This window comes from Oratosquilla oratoria, chromosome 37 (assembly GCF_046742065.1).
Source record: "Oratosquilla oratoria isolate Oo_2021 chromosome 37, ASM4674206v1, whole genome shotgun sequence".
NCBI lineage: Eukaryota > Metazoa > Arthropoda > Malacostraca > Stomatopoda > Squillidae > Oratosquilla > Oratosquilla oratoria.
Window position 1 is genome coordinate 17,326,520 of NC_134813.1, and position 18,816 is coordinate 17,345,335.

General features: G+C 40.5%; 1 pseudogene; it reads left to right on the forward strand.

Annotated features, from left to right (window-relative positions):
* Nucleotides 1–6,069: 6,069 nt before the first annotated feature.
* Nucleotides 6,070–13,603, forward strand: LOC143019360 (uncharacterized; annotated as a pseudogene).
* The last annotated feature ends 5,213 nt before the right edge of the window (nucleotides 13,604–18,816 follow it).

Genomic DNA, 18,816 nt, shown 5'->3' on the forward strand with positions numbered 1-18,816 from the left:
GCTGGTAAGGCACCTGGGTTGGATGGGTGTCATGCAGAATGTCTGAGAAAAGGAGGTACAGTGATGGTGGACTGGCTGGTGAAGTTTTTTAATATTTTTTTAAGAGAGGGTGGAGTGCTGGTGCATTGAAGGAGTGCCTGTATAGTTCCACTTTACAAGGGAAAAGGGGACAAGTGTGAGTGCAGCAGTTTCAGAGGGATCAGTTTGTTAAGTGTAGTTGAGAAGGGTTAAGGGAGTGTCTTTATTGAGTGGATTAGTAGGGGAACAGAGGGAGTAATTGGTTTGGGACAGTGTGGGTTTATTAAAGGTAGGGGTTGTGTGGATCAGGTTTTTTGTATTTACCTAATTGTATTTTACGGGAAGAGAACTATGCTTGTAGTGACCCACTTTTGTATCTTTCCACATCCAATTTGTTCTTAAAATCTTGTATAGTTTTAGCACTCATTGTTTCCTCATTCAGTTTGTTCCAGATATCTATCATTCTGTGTGGGAAGCTATTCTTTTTCAGATCTCTTCTGTAACTGTCCTTCTTAATAAGACTGATATGTGAGAAAGCTTTAGAAAAAGGTAAGGATGTTTTTTGGGCCTTTATGAATTTGGAAAAGGCTTATGACAGGGTAGACAGGAAGGCACTATGGGAGGTATTTTATATATATGGGATAGGAGGAAAGCTGTTAAGATCATTCAAAAGTTTTTATAATAGTAGAGCTTGTGTTAGAATCAGAAGTGGAGAGAGTGGTTTGAGTGGTGGGACTTCATCAGGGATGTATTATGTCACTTTGGCTGTTCAGAATATACATAGATGGGGTGGTGTGAGAGGTAAATGCAAAGGTAATGGATCGGGGATTGGAGATGGTTAAAGAAAATGGAGAAAAGTGGGAGATAAGCCAGTTGTTTTTTGCTGATGACACTGCTTGTAGCAGGATCAGAGGAGGGATTGAGGCAGTGACAGTTTAGGAAGGTGTGAGAAAGAAGGAAGTTGAAGATTAGTGTGGATAAAAGTAAGGTGAGATTACAAGGGGAAAAGTGGCAGCAGATTGGAAGTATTAAGGGAGACTGGAAAAAGTGGATATTTTTAGATATTTGGGTGTGAATGTGGCAGGAAAGGGAGTGGAGGTGGAGGTAGAACATAGATTGAAAGAAGCAAGTAAATGCCTTGAGGTATTAAAAAGTGAAATGAGAAGTAGACATTTGGGAATGGATGCTGAGAGGAGATTGTATGAAGGAGTGATTTTGCTGACAGCACTGTATGGGGCAGAAACATGGAACATAAGAGAAGAGAGGAGTTTGAATGTATTTGAGATGAGATGTCTGAGAAATATGATAGAGGTTACTAGGCTGGGTAGAGTGAGAAACAAGGTAAGGAGAATAGGGGTGGAAAGGGAGTTGAGAGATGGGGTTGATGAAAGAGTATTGGGATGGTTTGGATACATGGAAAGAATGAGTGAAGAAAGATTAGTAAAAGCGGTGTGGAAGGCAGAGGTAGAAGGAGTGAACATGAGGGGGCAACCAAGGATGAGATGGATGGATGGGGTAAAAGGGCCTTGGAAAAGAGGGGAATGTCTGTTGAGGAAGGATAGGAGAGGACAGAAGATAGAGGTGAATGAAGAATGGTTGTGTATGGATGATGTTGTGATGCATGAGGGGGAGTGGGTGGGAAATGGGGGTTGAGGGAGTATGTGTGAAAAAATAAATTTATGCAGCCTGAAGGGATTTCTCCCAGTCTTCTCTATTACTGCATGAGGGGACGGAGAGGGGTGGTCGCCAATTTAATGAAGCAGCCTTGCTTTGGTTGTGCTGTGTCTTGTGACACTGATTCTGACTTAGGCCTATGAGAGGGGGGTCCAGCAGGTACATTGTTCCAGGGCCCGATACTGAAGGAACATTTGAGTGTTTGTTACTAACAAACTTGGAATAATGTAGCGAAATTAATCCTGGTGATAAAACTGGTTTGGCCTCAAGGATTTGGTGAGCTAGTGTGATGTATTTTAATGTGAAATGCTGGCAGTGCATTTTCCTGATATGCATTGATAATTAATTATTAGCAGTAATTATTTTTGTTGAATTTGAATGTTTGCCTACGAATTTAAGACATTCACGATTACTGTCCCAGTCTGTCCATTGAACTGCATTTTCCTTTTCGTCTTTCAATTTCAAACATTGCAGGAAAGTATAGAGCGCTGTCTGGCAAATGCAGTTTATAAGCCAATGAGAGAATGTATATCAGTCCATGTGAACCTGTCATTATTGATATTTTGCGGCAGGAAACCCCCACCACTGAAAGCCAAACTGGCAGCTTTGACAGCTGCTACCAGTGGTGAGTGGTTTCAAATGTTTCATTTTTTTTTTTTTTTTTTTCTCGTGTTAAACTCGGACAAATAGTGTACAAATTTTATATATATATACATATATATGTATATATATATATATATATATATATATATTGCTTAATCGCTTCTCTCTCACTTATTCAGCATTAGGGTAGATCAAACTAATACAGTACGTGCACACACACACACGGATACAGAAATAAATATGTAGCCATATGCAGAGAGGAAAAAAGAAACTGTGAAGAAGATATGATAGGAAAATGCAAAGATAAACCCAAACTATTTTACAGATATGTAAATGATAAACTAAAAGACAAACATGAAATAGTGAAACTGTGTGAAGGAAATAAAGAATACACAGAAGATGTAGAAATGGCTGAAGTAATGACCAGACACTTTGTCTGTATTACAGTTGAAAGCTCACAAATGTGGGTTGATGCACACCAAGAAAGATCCCCAAAATGAAAGAAATAATGGTGACACAGAAAGAAATAAGGAACCAAATAAAGAAACTTGATGTCAGAAAGTCACATGGGCCAGATGGAATAGTGAACAGGATATCAAAAGAATGTATAGAAGAACTCACAGATAAAATACACAAGATAACTGACTTCTCACTCAAAGAAGGAAAAGTACCTCAAGATTGGGAAAATGCAAATATTGTACCAATATATAAGGGAGGAGAAAAAGAAAATCCAACAAACTATAGACTGATATCCCTTACAAGCACAATTGCAAAAATATGCAAGAGTTATCAAAAATAGATGGACTAAACACTTGGAAGAGAACAAAATATTTAACCGTAACCAATTTGGATTTAGAAGTGGAAGATCATGTACTACAAACTTACATATACCAAAGGATTTTTTTCCCCTTATAATGGAGGTAGCCAAAAAACAAAGGCATAAAAACCACTCCCACCCATTCCATCCCTAATACACTCCACTACCCTCCACCCTCTTCCCTCCCTCTTATCTTGACACCTCCTGGATGACGGGTCATCCCTGCAACTTGTCCACTGCCCTGGGTCAGAAGCAGTGTCGCAAGACACAGCACATCCACAGCAAGGCCACTTCATTAAATTGGTGACCACCCCTCTCCATCCCCTCATGCAGAATAGGAGAAGACGGGGAGAAATCCCATCAGGCTGCATCAAATTTTTCTCGCACATACTACCTCACTCCCCATCCCACCTCATGCATCACAACGTCATCGTATACAACCATTCTCCATTCACCCCTGTCTTCTGTCCTCTCCCGTCCTTCCTCAACAGACATTCCCCTCCTCCCCAGAGTACCTTTTACCCCATCCATCCATCTTATCCTAGGTCGCCCACTTATGTTCACTCCTTTCACATCTGCCTTCCACACCTCTTTTACTTGTCTTTCTACACTCATTCTTTCCATGTGTCCAAACCATCCCAATACTCTTTCATCCACCCTATCTCCCAACTCCCTTTCCACACCCATTCTCCTCCTCACCTCCTCATTTCTCACTCTATCTAGCCTAGTAACCCCTATCATACTTCTCAGACATCTCATCTCAAACACATTCAAACTCCTCTCTTCCTCTCTTATGTTCTATGTTTCTGCCCCATACAGTGCTGTCGGCACAATCACTCCTTCATACAATCTCCTCTTAGCATCCATTCCCAACTGTCTATTTCTCATTGGACTTTTTAATCCACCAAGGCATTTACTCACTTCTCTCAATCTACATTCTACCTCCACCTCCACTCCTCCCTTTCCTGCCACATTCGCACCCAGGTACTTAAAAACTATCCACTTCTTCCAGTCTCTCTCCCGTAATACTTCCAGTCTGCTGCCACTTTCGCCCCTTGCACATCTCATCACCTTAGTTTTACCCACATTTATCTTGAACTTCCCTCTTTCACACACTCCCAAGCTCTGTCACTAACTTCTTCAATACCTCCTCTGATTCTGCTACAAGTGCAGTGTCGTCTGCAAACAACAGCTGGCTCACCTCCCACTTTTCTCCATTTTCTTTAACCATGGTCCCTGACCTACCACCCTTGCATTTACTTGTCACACCACCCCATCTATATATAAATTGAACAGCCAGGGCAACAACACATCCCTGATGAAGTCCCATCTTTACCTCGAACTACTCACTCTCTCCATTTCTAATCCTGACACATGCTCTACTACTCTTGTAAAACTCTTGATAGCTCCTAAAAGCTTTCCTCCTATCCCGTATATCTGCAAAACCTCCCACAGTGCCTTCCTGCCTACCCTCTCATAAGCCTTTTCTAGATCCATAAAAGCCCCCCAAAAAATCCTTACCTTTTCATATAGCTTTCTCACATACCTGTCTTACCACCAAATCTGATCTACACAACCTCTACCTGTCCTAAACCCACACCGTTCCTCACCAATTACTCCCTCTGTTCCTCTCCTAATCCTCTCAATCAAGATCCTCCCATAAGCCTTCTCAACTTCACTCAACAAGCTAATCCCTCTGAAACTACTACACTCACACTTGTCCCGTTTTCCCTTGTAAAGCGGAACTATGCAGGCACTCCTCCAGTCCTCTGGCACTCTACCCTCTCTTAAACAGATATTAAATAACCTCACCAGCCAGTCCACCATCACTGTACTTCCTTGATAAGATTTTAATATGAACATTTAAAAGTCATGTTAAAAAATGGTAATATTGTCACATTACTTGAATACCGGTATGTTTTAACATAATGTCTCATACATACATATATACATATACCAAAGGCTTTTTCCCCCTTACATGGGGGGTAGCCAGAGTGGTTTACCTTTGCATTTTCCTATTATATCTTCACAGTTTCTTTTTTCCTCTCTGCATATGTCTACATATTTATTTCTATATGCGTGTGTGTGTGTGTGCACATACCATATTAGTTTGACCTACCCTAATGCTGAATATGTGAGAGAGAGAAGTGATTAAGCAAAAAAATAAATAAATAGAATTTGTACACTATTTGTCTGAGTTTAACACTGAAAAAAAAAATGTTTCATATGATCAATAAATGAGCACTTCTTGTTGAAGTTTGCAAGTCTTAGGGTCCCCAAATGGGTTTTGTTCTGCCTAAAGAGATTTCTCTTGGAGGCCTGGCAATGGGCGAGATGCAAGGATGACCCATCATCCAAGAGGAGCCAAGATAAGAGGGAGGGAGGGGGATTGATGGGAGTGGTGTATGTGGGGATGGAATGAGTGGGAGTGGTTTTTATGCCTTTGTGATGGGGGGAAAAGACTTTGGTATATGTATGTAAATACTGTATGTATATAATCTGAAAATATATACAAAAGCTTACACAAGAAAAAACTTTATATTTGTATTCTTTGTGAAACTTCATTTACATATCTGAGACTTTAAGGCATGCTTGCATTCAGGACATCATCCAGTTCTAAGACAGTGTCAATACAGAATAGGCCCGGCCACAAAATCAAACTTCTGTAGTTAAAACCACCACACAAAAGTTAATACCTCATTGTACACTGCCCCACATTTACAATCCCTGGACAACAATAGAGGAATTCTTCCCTGAGTGACCTATGGGAGTGCCCAATGATGCTATATTTCACCTGGTTACCAACTGTGTGAGTGAAAAACAGTAAGAAATACAGTTGAAGTCCATAGAGAGATATTGGGTCCAGTCTGGAGACCAAGTATATGCCTCTCAGGGCTGCACTTCCTCATGGAGGTGAGGTGGTTAGTGGATTTTGAAAATAACCAGCTTCCCTGACCATGTTCCAGGAGGACCCCTACCAGGTACCTATCATTGGTCCCACCATTGAGGAATTAAAATAAGAATAAAGTTATACATTATTTTATAATTGTTTTAGATTACTAATGTACTCAAATAAAAACCATTACAGTATAGTAGTCTTTGAATATGAATCCTGTATTAATGAATAATGACTGTAGCATTTTAATGGGCATGGGTTCCTCTTAACCAAAAATAAATTGTCTGGCATTACATGTGCATATACCAAAAGGCCCTTTTTCTCTTCAGTGGGGGATGGCCATATCAAACCAGTCCACCCTTCATCTATCCCACACCCACCCAAAGACCCATTTGTTGTCTCTCCAATCTTAGCTCCTTGTAAATGAAAGGTTCTCCTCCCACTCCAGAAGGGATGATGATCCAGACAATAGAGTAACCCAAAATAACCAAGTCTCCGGGACAAAAACACTGTGCATGGGGTCCCAAAAGGATAAATATTTTCACCTATGCTATTTAACCTCTTCACAAGTGATCTAGAAACACCAGACCTAGTACATAACAACAAACACCCATCTGTTTAGATGACCTGATAAATATAACCCAAAATAGTGACTAGACAAACTAGGGTAGTGTCTCATAAATAAAAGAATGGAAGTCTCACCCTAGACAAACATGAAAAAAGACCAACAGTGAAATTAAATAGTGAAAACCTTCCATTTCAAAAGAAATGTAAAATTCTGGACCTCACTTTTGATACTCGTATGACCTTCAGCCGACATGTCAAAGATCTGACAATGAAAGTTATACATACACATACCAAGGGATTCTTCCCTTTACGAGGGAGGTAACCAAAGTCAAAAGGCAATTCCACTCCCACCCATTTCATCCCTCCCTCCCTCTCATCTTGACTCCTGGATGACAGGTCATCCCTACTTCTTGCCTATTGTTTTGGGTCAGAAGTAATGCAGCAAGACACAACACATCCACACCAAGGTTGCTTAATTTAATTTCCAACCTCCCCTCTCTGTCCCCTCATGCAGTAACACTGAAGATGGGGAGAAATCCCTTTGGGCTGTATCAAAATGTCATTCACACACAACCGCTCCCTAAACCTAATGATACTAGTCAATGAAAGTCCCTATTGAAAGTCAACAAAAGATTAAACCCCAAAGATAAACTGCAAGCTTAGGCATTGGACAACAGAAGAAAACTGTCTACAAACAGTTCAAATGAACTACACTGTGCTTCTACAGCATGGTTCCCAAAAATCATAAAAACAGACGGTGTGAAAGCTTTACAAAATAAAGCATTGAGAGTAATAACAGGACCCACCAAAACTACCCCAATAGAATACCTGCAAACAAAAACCAACATCCTCCTCATAGGGTTTATGAAAATGATAAGTTCACAGTTTTATCCCAGAGCTCTCAACCCCAGTTTGATTTCTGATATTAGTATTCTTAGTTCTCCACACTGTGTGTGGGTACCATACCACTGATGCATATTCGATTCTTGGACAGGTCATGGTTTCTATGAAGTTTTTCCTCCTCTTTTCATTTGTAGTGTGTGTGTGTGCATGTGAATCAGTCAATCAAAATTTCATAACATCTTTTCTAAATATTGAATTTACTCGTCTTGAAAAGGGGGCTCAAAAGTATCAATAAGTCATTATTTATAAATATGAGTGCAACTTCTTTTCTGTATGTAACTGTGTATTTCTTCATCTTCAGAGACAAACAAGTTGCATGTCTCAGATTCATCCCTGCAAAGGAATTACTAAGTCGGAATAAGATAATATAAGAAATGTGCTTGCATCATATCAAGGTTTACTCCATGAGGTATATCTCTAATTTTCCTTTCTTCTTCAGTTGAATAATGTTGTGCACTCAAAAAAGTGAAAACCCAAAGAAATGTATATGCTATAAGGATTTATTTTCCCAATAAAAGTTTGATGCATTATATTTTATTAAAGTAAGAAAATGCATATAGCTGATACTTTGTTAGGCATTTTATCAGCCTGGTACTTTGCTATTATCATGGATAAATAAAAAATTGTATAAATTTCCTCTTTATTGGCATTAAATTTTTGGGGACCAATGACTTAGGAAACAGTTTCTGAAGCCACTCAAGTGTATGTATTGGGTTTCCTTCTTGTAACTGTTGATATACAGGTGGATGAACTCTTCAGAAAATGAGTTTCATAAGCATTTGATGTAGAAATTCATATGCTGCTTTTAGTAAGTTGGAAATGCTTTTGGGAAATTATAGTCAAGAAACCCGACATACTCTGTGTGAGTTTCCTTTTCCAACTGTGATGAACTGAAAATCCATGTGGGCACTTGATAAGGGAGAGCCTTGTGAATGCACTCAATGAATCTTAATCATGTCCTCTTCATGAATCAAGACTTTTTTTTTCATGTGAGTTTAAAGATACATATGAGGACTTGCAGGGAAGAAGCCTGATACATTTACCATTTGTAAAACATCATTTTCTGATTCTGATAGTCTCAAAATGCATAGATCTCACAGTAGAAATAAAACTGATGAGCTTACTCCTTGTGAAGCTTCAATATCCTCTTCTGGTAATCTGGAAGTACAAATGAGAACTTCATTTTCCACTTCTTCAGATTTGGATAGGCATATGACAACTCACACACAAGAAAAACATATATGTACTACTTGTAAAGATTCATTTACTCGCCATGCATCTCTGATAAGGCATATGAGAATTCATACAGGGAATAAAGCCTTATAAATGCACTCTTTGTGCCGCTTCATTTAACCAGTCTGGTGATCTGAAAATACTCGTACATATGAGAAGTCACACATATAAATGCATTGATTGTGAATCTTCATTTTCCAACTCAAGTGATCTGAAAAGACATCTGAGAACTCACTAGAGGAAAGCCATATTCATGTAGTCTTTGTAAAGCTTCATTTTCTGAGTGTGGCTCTCTGAAAACACATATGAAACATCATACATGAGGAAAGCTTCATGAAAGCACTCTGTGCAGCTTCATTTAAGAACTGGTGGTCTGAAGATACATATGAGAACTTGCACAAGGGAAAAAAACCTTATTGATGTGCTCATTGTGAAGCTTCATTTTCCTGTGCTGGGAATCTGGTAAGGCATATGAGGACTCACACTGGAGAGAAGCCTAATAAATCCAATTATTATGATTCTTCATTTTCCCACTCTTTGAATCTGAAAATATATATGAAAACTTGTACAGGAGAAAGAAAAAAATGCACTCTTTGTGTAGCTTCATTTATCCACTCTTGTATTTTGAAAATACATATGAGATCTCGCACTGGAATAAAGCTTTATCCATGTACTCTTTGTGAGGCTTCATTTTCCAATACTGTCTGAAAAAACGTATAAGATCTCACATGGGAAAAACTTTGATACATGTACTCTTAGTAGAGTTCATTTACTCAATGTGCAATGCTTAGGAAGCATATGAGAACTCACACAGGAAAATGTTCGTAAATTCACATTTTGTAAAGCTTCATTTCATTCAGGTTGTTTGAAAATACTTTTGAAAACTCGCATGAAAAAATATAAATATGTAATCATTGTAAAGCTTTATTTTTCAAGTCTAAAAAAGACATAGAAGAACTCGCACAGATTTACAAATGTACTTTCTCAAGTAATTGGCACTTGGGTGGTTATTATTTGTCTAAGGAGAGTTTTTAATATTATTATTATTATTGAAAATGGAGGTCTGTTAGGGAGTGCTTGTTTTGTGATCTGAGTGTGCATATGTTTTTGTTTAGAAATGTGGTGCTAGGGAGTTGTTGTTCAGTTGAATGAACACCCAAGTAATATGCTGTAGTGTCTAATTATTGTTTATCTTATGTTTATTTGGATGTGTGATTGTGTACTTTATTTTATTATATATATATATATATATATTGTATTTTATTTCTGCATTCAACCTCAATATGGAGTGGAAGGTCCTCTATCAGCATGTTTTACTTTTGCAGTCCATTACAAGGTTTACATTCTATAACAAATGTTCCAAAATGAAGATAGCTCCTGTGTTGTTCATACAGACATGATATGTGTGACACCATTAAAGAATAAAAATAGGAATAAAATGTATACAATTTTATCATTGATTTTCATTACTACATACATATACCAAGGCTTTTTCCCCCTTACAAGGGAGGTAGCCAAAAAGGAAAAGGCATAAATTCATTCCCACCCATTCCATCCCTGAATACACTCCACACCCCTCCACCCTCCCTCTCATCTTAGCACCTCCTGGATGACGGGTCATCCCTGCACCTTGTCCATTGCCTTGGATCAGAAGCAGTGTCGCAAGACACAGCACATCCACAGCAGGGCCGCTTCATTAAATCGGCGACCCCCCCTCTCTGTCCCCTCATGCATAAAAGGAGAAGACAGGGAGAAATCCCTTTGGGCTGTGTTAAATTTTGCTCACACATACTACCTCACTCCCCATCCATTTCACATCATGCATCACAACATCATCCAAATACTACCATTTTCCATTCACCCCTGTCTTCTGTCCTCTCCTTTCCTTCCTCAACAGACATTCCCCTCTTCCCCAAAGCCCCTTTCACCCCATCCATCCACCTCATCCTAGGACGTCCCCTCATGTTCACTCCCTCCACATCTGCCTTCCATACCTCTTTTACTAATCTTTCTTCACTCATTCTTTCCATGTGTTCATCAACCCTATCTCCCAACTCCCTTTCCACCCCTGTTCTCCTTCTCACCTCATCTCTCACTCTATCTAGCCTAGTAACCCCCATCATACTTCTCAGACACCTCATCTCAAACACATTTAAACTCCTTCTCTCTTCCTCTCTTATGTTCCATGTTTCTGACCCATACAGTGCTGTTGGCACAATCACTCCTTCATACAGTCTCCTCTTAGCATCCATTCCCAAATGTCTATTCCTCATTACACTTTTTAATCCACCAAGGCATTTACTCACTTCTCAATCTACATTCTACCTCCACTCCACCTTTTCCTGCCACATTTGTACCCAAGTATCTAAAACTATCCACTTCCTCCAGTCGCTCTCCCTTAATGCTCACTTCCAGTCTGCTGCCACTTTCACCCCTTGAACATCTCATCACCTTACTTTTACCCACATTTATCTTCAGCTTTCTTCTATCACACACTCTCCCAAACTCTGTCACCAACGTCCTCAATCCCTCCTCCTATCCTGCCACAAGCGCAGTGTCATCCGCAAACAACAGCTGGCTCACCTCCCACTTTCCTCCATTTTCTTTAACCATCTCCAATCCCTTACCCACCACCCTTGCATTTACTTCCCGCACTACCCCATCCATGTATAAGTTGAACAGCGAGGGCGAACATAACGTATCCCTGACGAAGTCCCACCTTTACCTCGAACCACTTACTCTCTCCAATTCTAATCCTGACACAAGCTCTACAACTCTCATAAAAACTTTTGACAGCTCCTAGAAGCTTTCCTCCTATCCCGTATATCCGCAAAACCTCCCACAGTGCCTTTCTGTCTACCCTGTCGTAAGCCTTTTCCAGATCCATAAAAGCCCAAAAAACATCCTTCCCCTTTTCTATAGCTTTCTCACATATCTGTCTTACCACAAAAATCTAATCTACACAACCTCTACCCATCCTAAATCTACACTGTTCCTCACCAATTACTCCCTCTGTTCCTCTCCTAATCCTCTTAATCAAGATCTTTCCATAATAGTGGAGGTCCATTTGTAATTTCGCTTTTTTTGTTTGTTAAAATTGATTTAGCAATGGATTCTGGTCCAGAATATGATCAAGATGAGAAAAAAATAGGGTTCCATTTTTTCTTACATGTTTAATAGGTAGTATTTTGAAGAAATCCAAGATGGCCGCCGTAATACTCGTAAAATAGACTTTTTTGTATATCTCTGCATGTAGACATGATATAAACATAAATAATATGTCTTTTTATATGTTTTCACACCCAAGGAAGCCATTTCTGTGATTGATTTGACGAAAAAATGCAAGGAAAATAAAAAAATGTTGTTCCGCACGAAATCTCATAGTTAATCTTACGTAGTCTAGTTAATCCTATGTTTATTTCCCGCTGTAGTACTCGTAATATAGATTTTTTCTTTGCAAGTGAACATGATATAACCATGGCTAATTTGAATTTTCTTATGTTTTCAGGTAAGAGGCAGTTCATGAGCGTCTAGAAAAGAACACCTAGCCTACCTCCAAGATGAGTGATTCTCCACCAAGGAAGATTGAAAGTCTGTTGATTTTGAACTTTGCTTTATTTGCCAAACTACCATCGGACCAACTGATTATACCAATTTTGTGTTGAAGCCTCAACTTTCCTCTGTTAAGAAACATGCTACTTGTGCTGAGCAACAATATAAATACGGGGAAACAAAGTTTGTGTCGCTGAATAGATGTCTGCAAGACTCTTCTGCTGAAGAATTGCTTGCGAAAGGTCTTCGATACCATAAAGTTTGCTACAAAGATGTTACTAATAAGATGCACATTGACCGAGCAAAAGCAAGGTTTGAGAAAGGAATAGCGTCAGGCAGTGCCACAGAAGTCCGACTGAAAAAGAGAGGACGGCCAACATCTACTGATCTGGGGGAAGGAGTGTCGATACCCAGAAGGTGTGCCCGAGAAGAATCTTTTGACAAACAGAGGTGTATCATATGTCAGGAAGACACAATCAGTGAATTGCACAATGTCTCTACCAAAAACCTGGGACTCCAACTCAAAAATATTGGCCAAAATACAAACAATGAGAATCTCAAAGTGAGACTGAACAGTGTAATTAGTTCACCAGACTTATTACAAGCAATAGCTGAAGACATGAAATATCACCTTCCATGCTTAGTTAAGGCAAAACGTGATATCGCTAAGACAGAAAAACGAGGAGAATCAACCAAAGTCAACTTTCGTCAGGTGCTATCAGATCTTGAAATTCTTGATATTGTAGAGACTGCCTTCAATGACACTACAAAAAATGTTGTGCTGAATATGAATGAAATTCAGGAAACCTATGTCAACCTACTTAAGGAGCATGACTTACCCCTCTTGGAGAACCACAATTATAAGCCTTACCTGAAGCAACTGATTCTACAGAACATTGCTGATGTTCACTTCAGCCAGCCCCAAAACAGAACCAAGCCAGAGCAGGTTCTTTCTACAAAGCTTAAAGATGAAGCAATATCAAGCACAATTACAGCAGACAACCTCAAAAACGACTTAAAGGTACTTTTGTAAGCGGCAAAGATATTGAGGAAGGACATTGCATCTTCTCCAACATGGAAGTTTAATGGAACCTTTGCTGATTACAAGCCGCCCCCCATGCTCAGCATCTTCTGTAAGCACGCAGTTGGGGGAACAAGGGACGTTGGAGATAGCAGCAGGGAGGAATCCATTGATGTGGGTGCATCGTTGCTTGCACAACACTGTCAGTTCTTATAAATCTAATCGACAGCTATCGTATGAATCAAAAAGCAAGGATGGAACATTCAAACAACGATCTGAAACTCCACTCACTGTTGGCTTAGCTCTCGACAGTAGCTAGACGGAGACGAGGTCTACAATCTTCTCACCAAAGAAGTCATGAGTGAAAAAGTGTCCCAAGACATCTTAGAGCGTGACAATATAGGGCAGCAGATATTCCAGGAGTTTGTTACAGATCACCTTGTTGAGGGAAATCTATCTGTTTGGGATAAAATGAGGAAAACAAAACTTAAAACTTTCAAAAGTTCCAATGCCACAACAGAAGTAGGATCGGGCGACAAGTTGATCAAAGTCAAAGAAGAACGAGGATTGTTGCAAAGGTTCGTCGAAATCTCAAGGAGCCGACCAGAACTCGACCTCAAAGAATGTATTGGCACATACGAACTCAGTATTGTTCCGCGTTCTCTATTTGCCTCTGATGGATCCCTTTTGATGGCATATGACAAGGCAAAGATCCTTCATCATCTTGAGCATCTGACTGATCATGAAGGGCCTGATGTTGATGCTTCAGTGGGAGATATTTTAACAGAAGACCTTGGTTGTCAGGAGATGGGAACTGCGACTTTAAGTGACGCAGCAGAATATGCTAAGGAACAGACTTGTGACCCATCAACTGAACATAATACTTCTTCATGTCAGCATTTGCAGGAAATCTCTCAGAGCGACCAAAATCCAGGCACCAGTACAGGATCAGGAGTTCTCAATGAAAACGAGACCTTTTGCCAAAGAGTAATCATCATTGATGGCATGGCTCTTGTGAATGGGATCTCCAAAAACGAACAAATGAAAACCTGCCGTGATTTTGCTCAATCATTTATTGAACGACTTGAAAATATTGCAGTGCATTACGATGAAGTGAGGTTGGTTTTTGACAGATATATCAACAAATCCCTGAAAAGTAAAATGCGCCAAAAGAGGACAAAGGAAAAGTCAACATACTATCACGTCAGAGATATTACTCCGATCCAGAAGATCTCTCTCAAAGACTTCCTCTCCAATGTGAAAACCAAGGCAGAACTTACAGAGTACTTGGCTGTGAAGTGTCTAGCTTATAGCAAGGCTCATCCAGATAAACTGAAGAAGTTCATGGTGACATCAGGAACAAAGACCACTGGCAACACTGAAGTTCCAGGGAGTCTCCGCACGCACAGTCACGAAGAGGCCGATACACTGGTAATCCTGCATGCTCTCACAGTCGACAAAGATGCAGAAGTTACCATTGATTCACCAGATACAGATATATTCCTTCTGCTCATTCACAAATTCCACGAGCTACCGCCAGCAACGAGGTTTATTACCGGGAAGGGAAAGTTTAGGAGAAGCATCGCAGTCAAACCTGTTTATGACAAACTCAGAGAGAAACGAGCAGCTGCAATACTCGGCTTCCATGCATTCACGGGAAGTGACATGTCCGGTAGGTTTGCTGGTAGGAGCAAGGGCTGGTGCTTCAAGGTCTTCTTGGGGTGTGATAGCAAGATATTGGATGCTTTGGAGTCTTTGGGACAAGCAGATCCATCACCACAAATGCATTCTCAGCTGGAACGCTTTGTTTGTCTGCTGTACAAGTCTAAAATTCACACAAGCGTAAACGAGCTTCGCTGGTTCTTGTTTTCCAATGGTGCTGCTGAAGGAGAGAGTCTTCCACCTACAACAGGTTCACTAAATCTACATGTTCAGCGAGCACAGTACATGGCAATGGTATGGAGAAAAGCTGCAGAAAGCCATCCATCTCTTCCATCACCTGTTGGATATGGTTGGCAGCTACTTTCAGAAGAGAACACTTATGTTCCAGTTCGATGCCTGAATCCTCCAGCCCCTGAAGCACTAATGAATCTCTTGAAGTGCGGATGCAAGAAAGAGTGCATGGGGAGATGCACCTGTCCCAATAACAACATTCCTTGTACTGAAGTGTGTGGGTGCATCGGTTACACTTGTAACAACAAAGCGAACATCAGTGAACTCAGTGTTATAAATATTGGCGAGGATGAACGAGATGACAGAAACATTTTATGTGAACTGTAAAAAATTTATTTCGATTGTAATCGTTTACTCTGGCTTGTTCATTGTGATAGCTTAAATATATGCGTGTATAAGATAATAAGTGTGTATGTAGGTGGGTGTTGAAAATATATGTTCTAATTGAAGCTCGTTTGTTTAATCGTGATACGATTATATAAAGATGCCTCACTGAAGATCGGATTTCATGAGAGCAGAACCCATTTTGGATATATTGGCTGTAAAGAAATCAATTTGGACTGAACTGATTCAATATTTCATCTTCCTTGCATTTTTTTGTAAAATTAATGCTATAAATGACTTCCTCGGGTATGAAAACATATAAAAAGACACATTATTCATGTTTGTATCATGTCTACATGCAGAGATATGCGAAAAAGTCTATTTTATGAGTATTATGGTGGCCATCTTGGATTTCTTCAAAATACTACCTATTAAACATGTAAGAAAAAATGGACCCCTATTTTTTTCTCATCTCTATCATATTCTGGACCAGAATCCGTTGCTACATAAATTTTAACAAGCAGAAAAAGCGAAACGTGGTTTTTGTGACAAATCAGCCTACACTATAAGCCCTCCCAACTATACTTAACAAGCTAATCCCTCTGAAACTACTACATTCACACTTGTCCCCTTTTCCCTTGTAAAGTGGAACTATACAGGCACTCCTCCAGTCCCCCGGCACTCTACCCTCTCTCCAGCAATCATTAAATAACCTCACCAGCCAGTCCACCATCACTGTACCTCCTTTTTTTAGACATTCTGCATGGCATCCATCCAGACCAGGTGCCTTACCTGCTTTCATCATCTTAACAACTGCCTTCACTTCATCCTTCCTTATTTCTCCTCCATTTTCCTCACTCATCACAGTCATTTTCTTAGCATTTCCCACTGCAGCTATCTTTCCCTCCCTATCCTCCTTCACATTTAGCAACTCCCTAAACTATTCTGCCCATCTTCCTTTTACTGCCTTCTCTTCCACTATCATCTCTCCATCTGCACCTTTTACCTTTTCTTCTCTACTTGATTTGCCTTCTCTTCCACTATCATCTCTCCATCTGCACCTTTTACCTTTTCTTCTCTACTTGATTTGCCTCCTCTTCCTCTCTTAATTTCTTTCCAAAACATCTTATTGTTACTTTCAAAATTTTCTGTCATACTCTTACCCCATTTCACATCTGCTCTCCTCTTTGCCTCCTTTACCTTTTGCTTTACTTCTCTTTTCTTTTCTTTGTACCTCTCATATGACTCCCTTGCCCTATTTTGTAACCAATCTGCGAAAGCTCGCTTCTCTTCTACAACCTTCTTTGTTTCCTCATCCCACCATTCACAACCCTTCCTTCTATTTCCTCCTGTCCTTCTTGTTCCACACACCATCTTTGCACACTTTGTGACACCTTCCTTGAACCATCCCCATTCCTCCTCCACTCCTAGCTCTACTCTATCCTTCACTCCCTCCCACTCCTCCCTCAGCTTCTTGTACTCCTTCTCCTTTTCCTTTAAAGAGTTCACTCTAAGCACCTCCCTACCTTTTGTCCTTTTCCTCTTTCTCCATCTATCCTCCACTCTCAACTTACCTTCCACCAAAAAATGGTCTGATATTCCCCCACCCTCTCCCCTTAGCACATGTACATCCTTAACTCTTCCTATCATACTCCTATCTACCACTACATAATCCATTAGCACTCTATCTACCACCCTTTATGCTTGACTTTCTTCCGAAACACTGTATTTGCTATCATCAACTCTCTTTCTAGATACATCTCCACCATCAACTCTCCACTACGATTCTTTCCTGGAACTCCACATTTCCCAATTACTCCATCAATTGATCATTCCCTACCCTAGCATTAAGGTCTTCCAGTACTATTACATTGACATTTCTCCCTAATCCCTCTATGCACTCATTTAAATCTATCCAAAAGGTCCCTTTCTTCTACACTCTTCTCACTGCCAGGCCCATATACACTTACAAAAACCCACATCTCCTTTCCCAGTTTCACCTTCATCCACATTATCCTTGAGGAAACCTCCTTCAACTCCACTACACGTTTATCTATCTCTTCACTTACTAGTATAGCCACCCCTTCCCTCCCTCGCCCTCTCTTCACTCCTGATAACCTCCCACTTACACTCCCAAACTTACACTCACCCTCCTTCAACTCCACTACACGTTTATCTATCTCTTCACTTACTAGTATAGCCACCCCTTCCCTCCCTCGCCCTCTCTTCACTCCTGATAACCTCCCACTTACACTCCCAAACTTACACTCGCCCTTCCCTTTCAACTTAGTTTCACTCAAAGCCAACACATCCATCTTTTCATCTCACAAACATACTACCTACCTCTTCCCTTTTACTCTCATCTGCACCACATCCACGCACATGAAAAGACCCAAACCTTAGGATGCTGGTCGGAAAACTCCAAGATCCTCTTATGCCTTTACTTTTTTTTAGGAATGTCCCCTGTGGGGCTACAGGGAGAAGGATGCCTGGTCCCAATCCCTGTCCCTTTTTTCTCGCCTCTTACGATCCAAGTGGAAGTACTTGGTGGCAGTATTCTTTTCCCCCACCACAGGGTAGGTAGGCAAAAAAGGAAATGAATATTCAGAGAAATTGTACACTTTTTCTTCGTCTAAAATTCGCTTCCTTTCTAAATTTCTCTTATACATCTCATTTCAGATTACCTCCCACTAAAGATTTTTCCGTTTTTCCACCTTTACTACTACGCCCCCTACCATTTTCTGAACTTTTGGTGATTTTGATCCCGGCGTCGGCGCCGCCGTCCGAGTTCCCTGTCCATTTCTCCCGAGCCAAGGCCCCTGAACGCTCGCTTAATCGTCCGATGGCAATAGCCCTCTTTTATACACTACTATCTTTTCATTTTCCTACAGACTTTCTTCCCCTCCCACAAAAACCGGTTCCGCGCAAGCGGGTGATCTTTCCTAGGAAATCAGAAAATCAGACTCAAAGCAGCAGTTCTTTCCAGCAAGACGCCTCAGGACCAGTTCTCCCCAGCAAGTTGCCTCATTCCCTCCTGTGGCCCTTCGCCCACAGCCATGACGCTTGATGAGGCCCTCACTACCTTCCCTCTGCGAGCCTTCGTCCGTGACCTCCGAGCATAGTAACCATTAAATCTTAGTGTTAGTGCTATTGCGAGTCTCATTTCCCTGGCTTGTCCGAACCAAACCACGACACCCTCAATAGATGGAATTATTGTTTATGTTTAAACGCCAATGCGAGGACGATTTCCAAAAT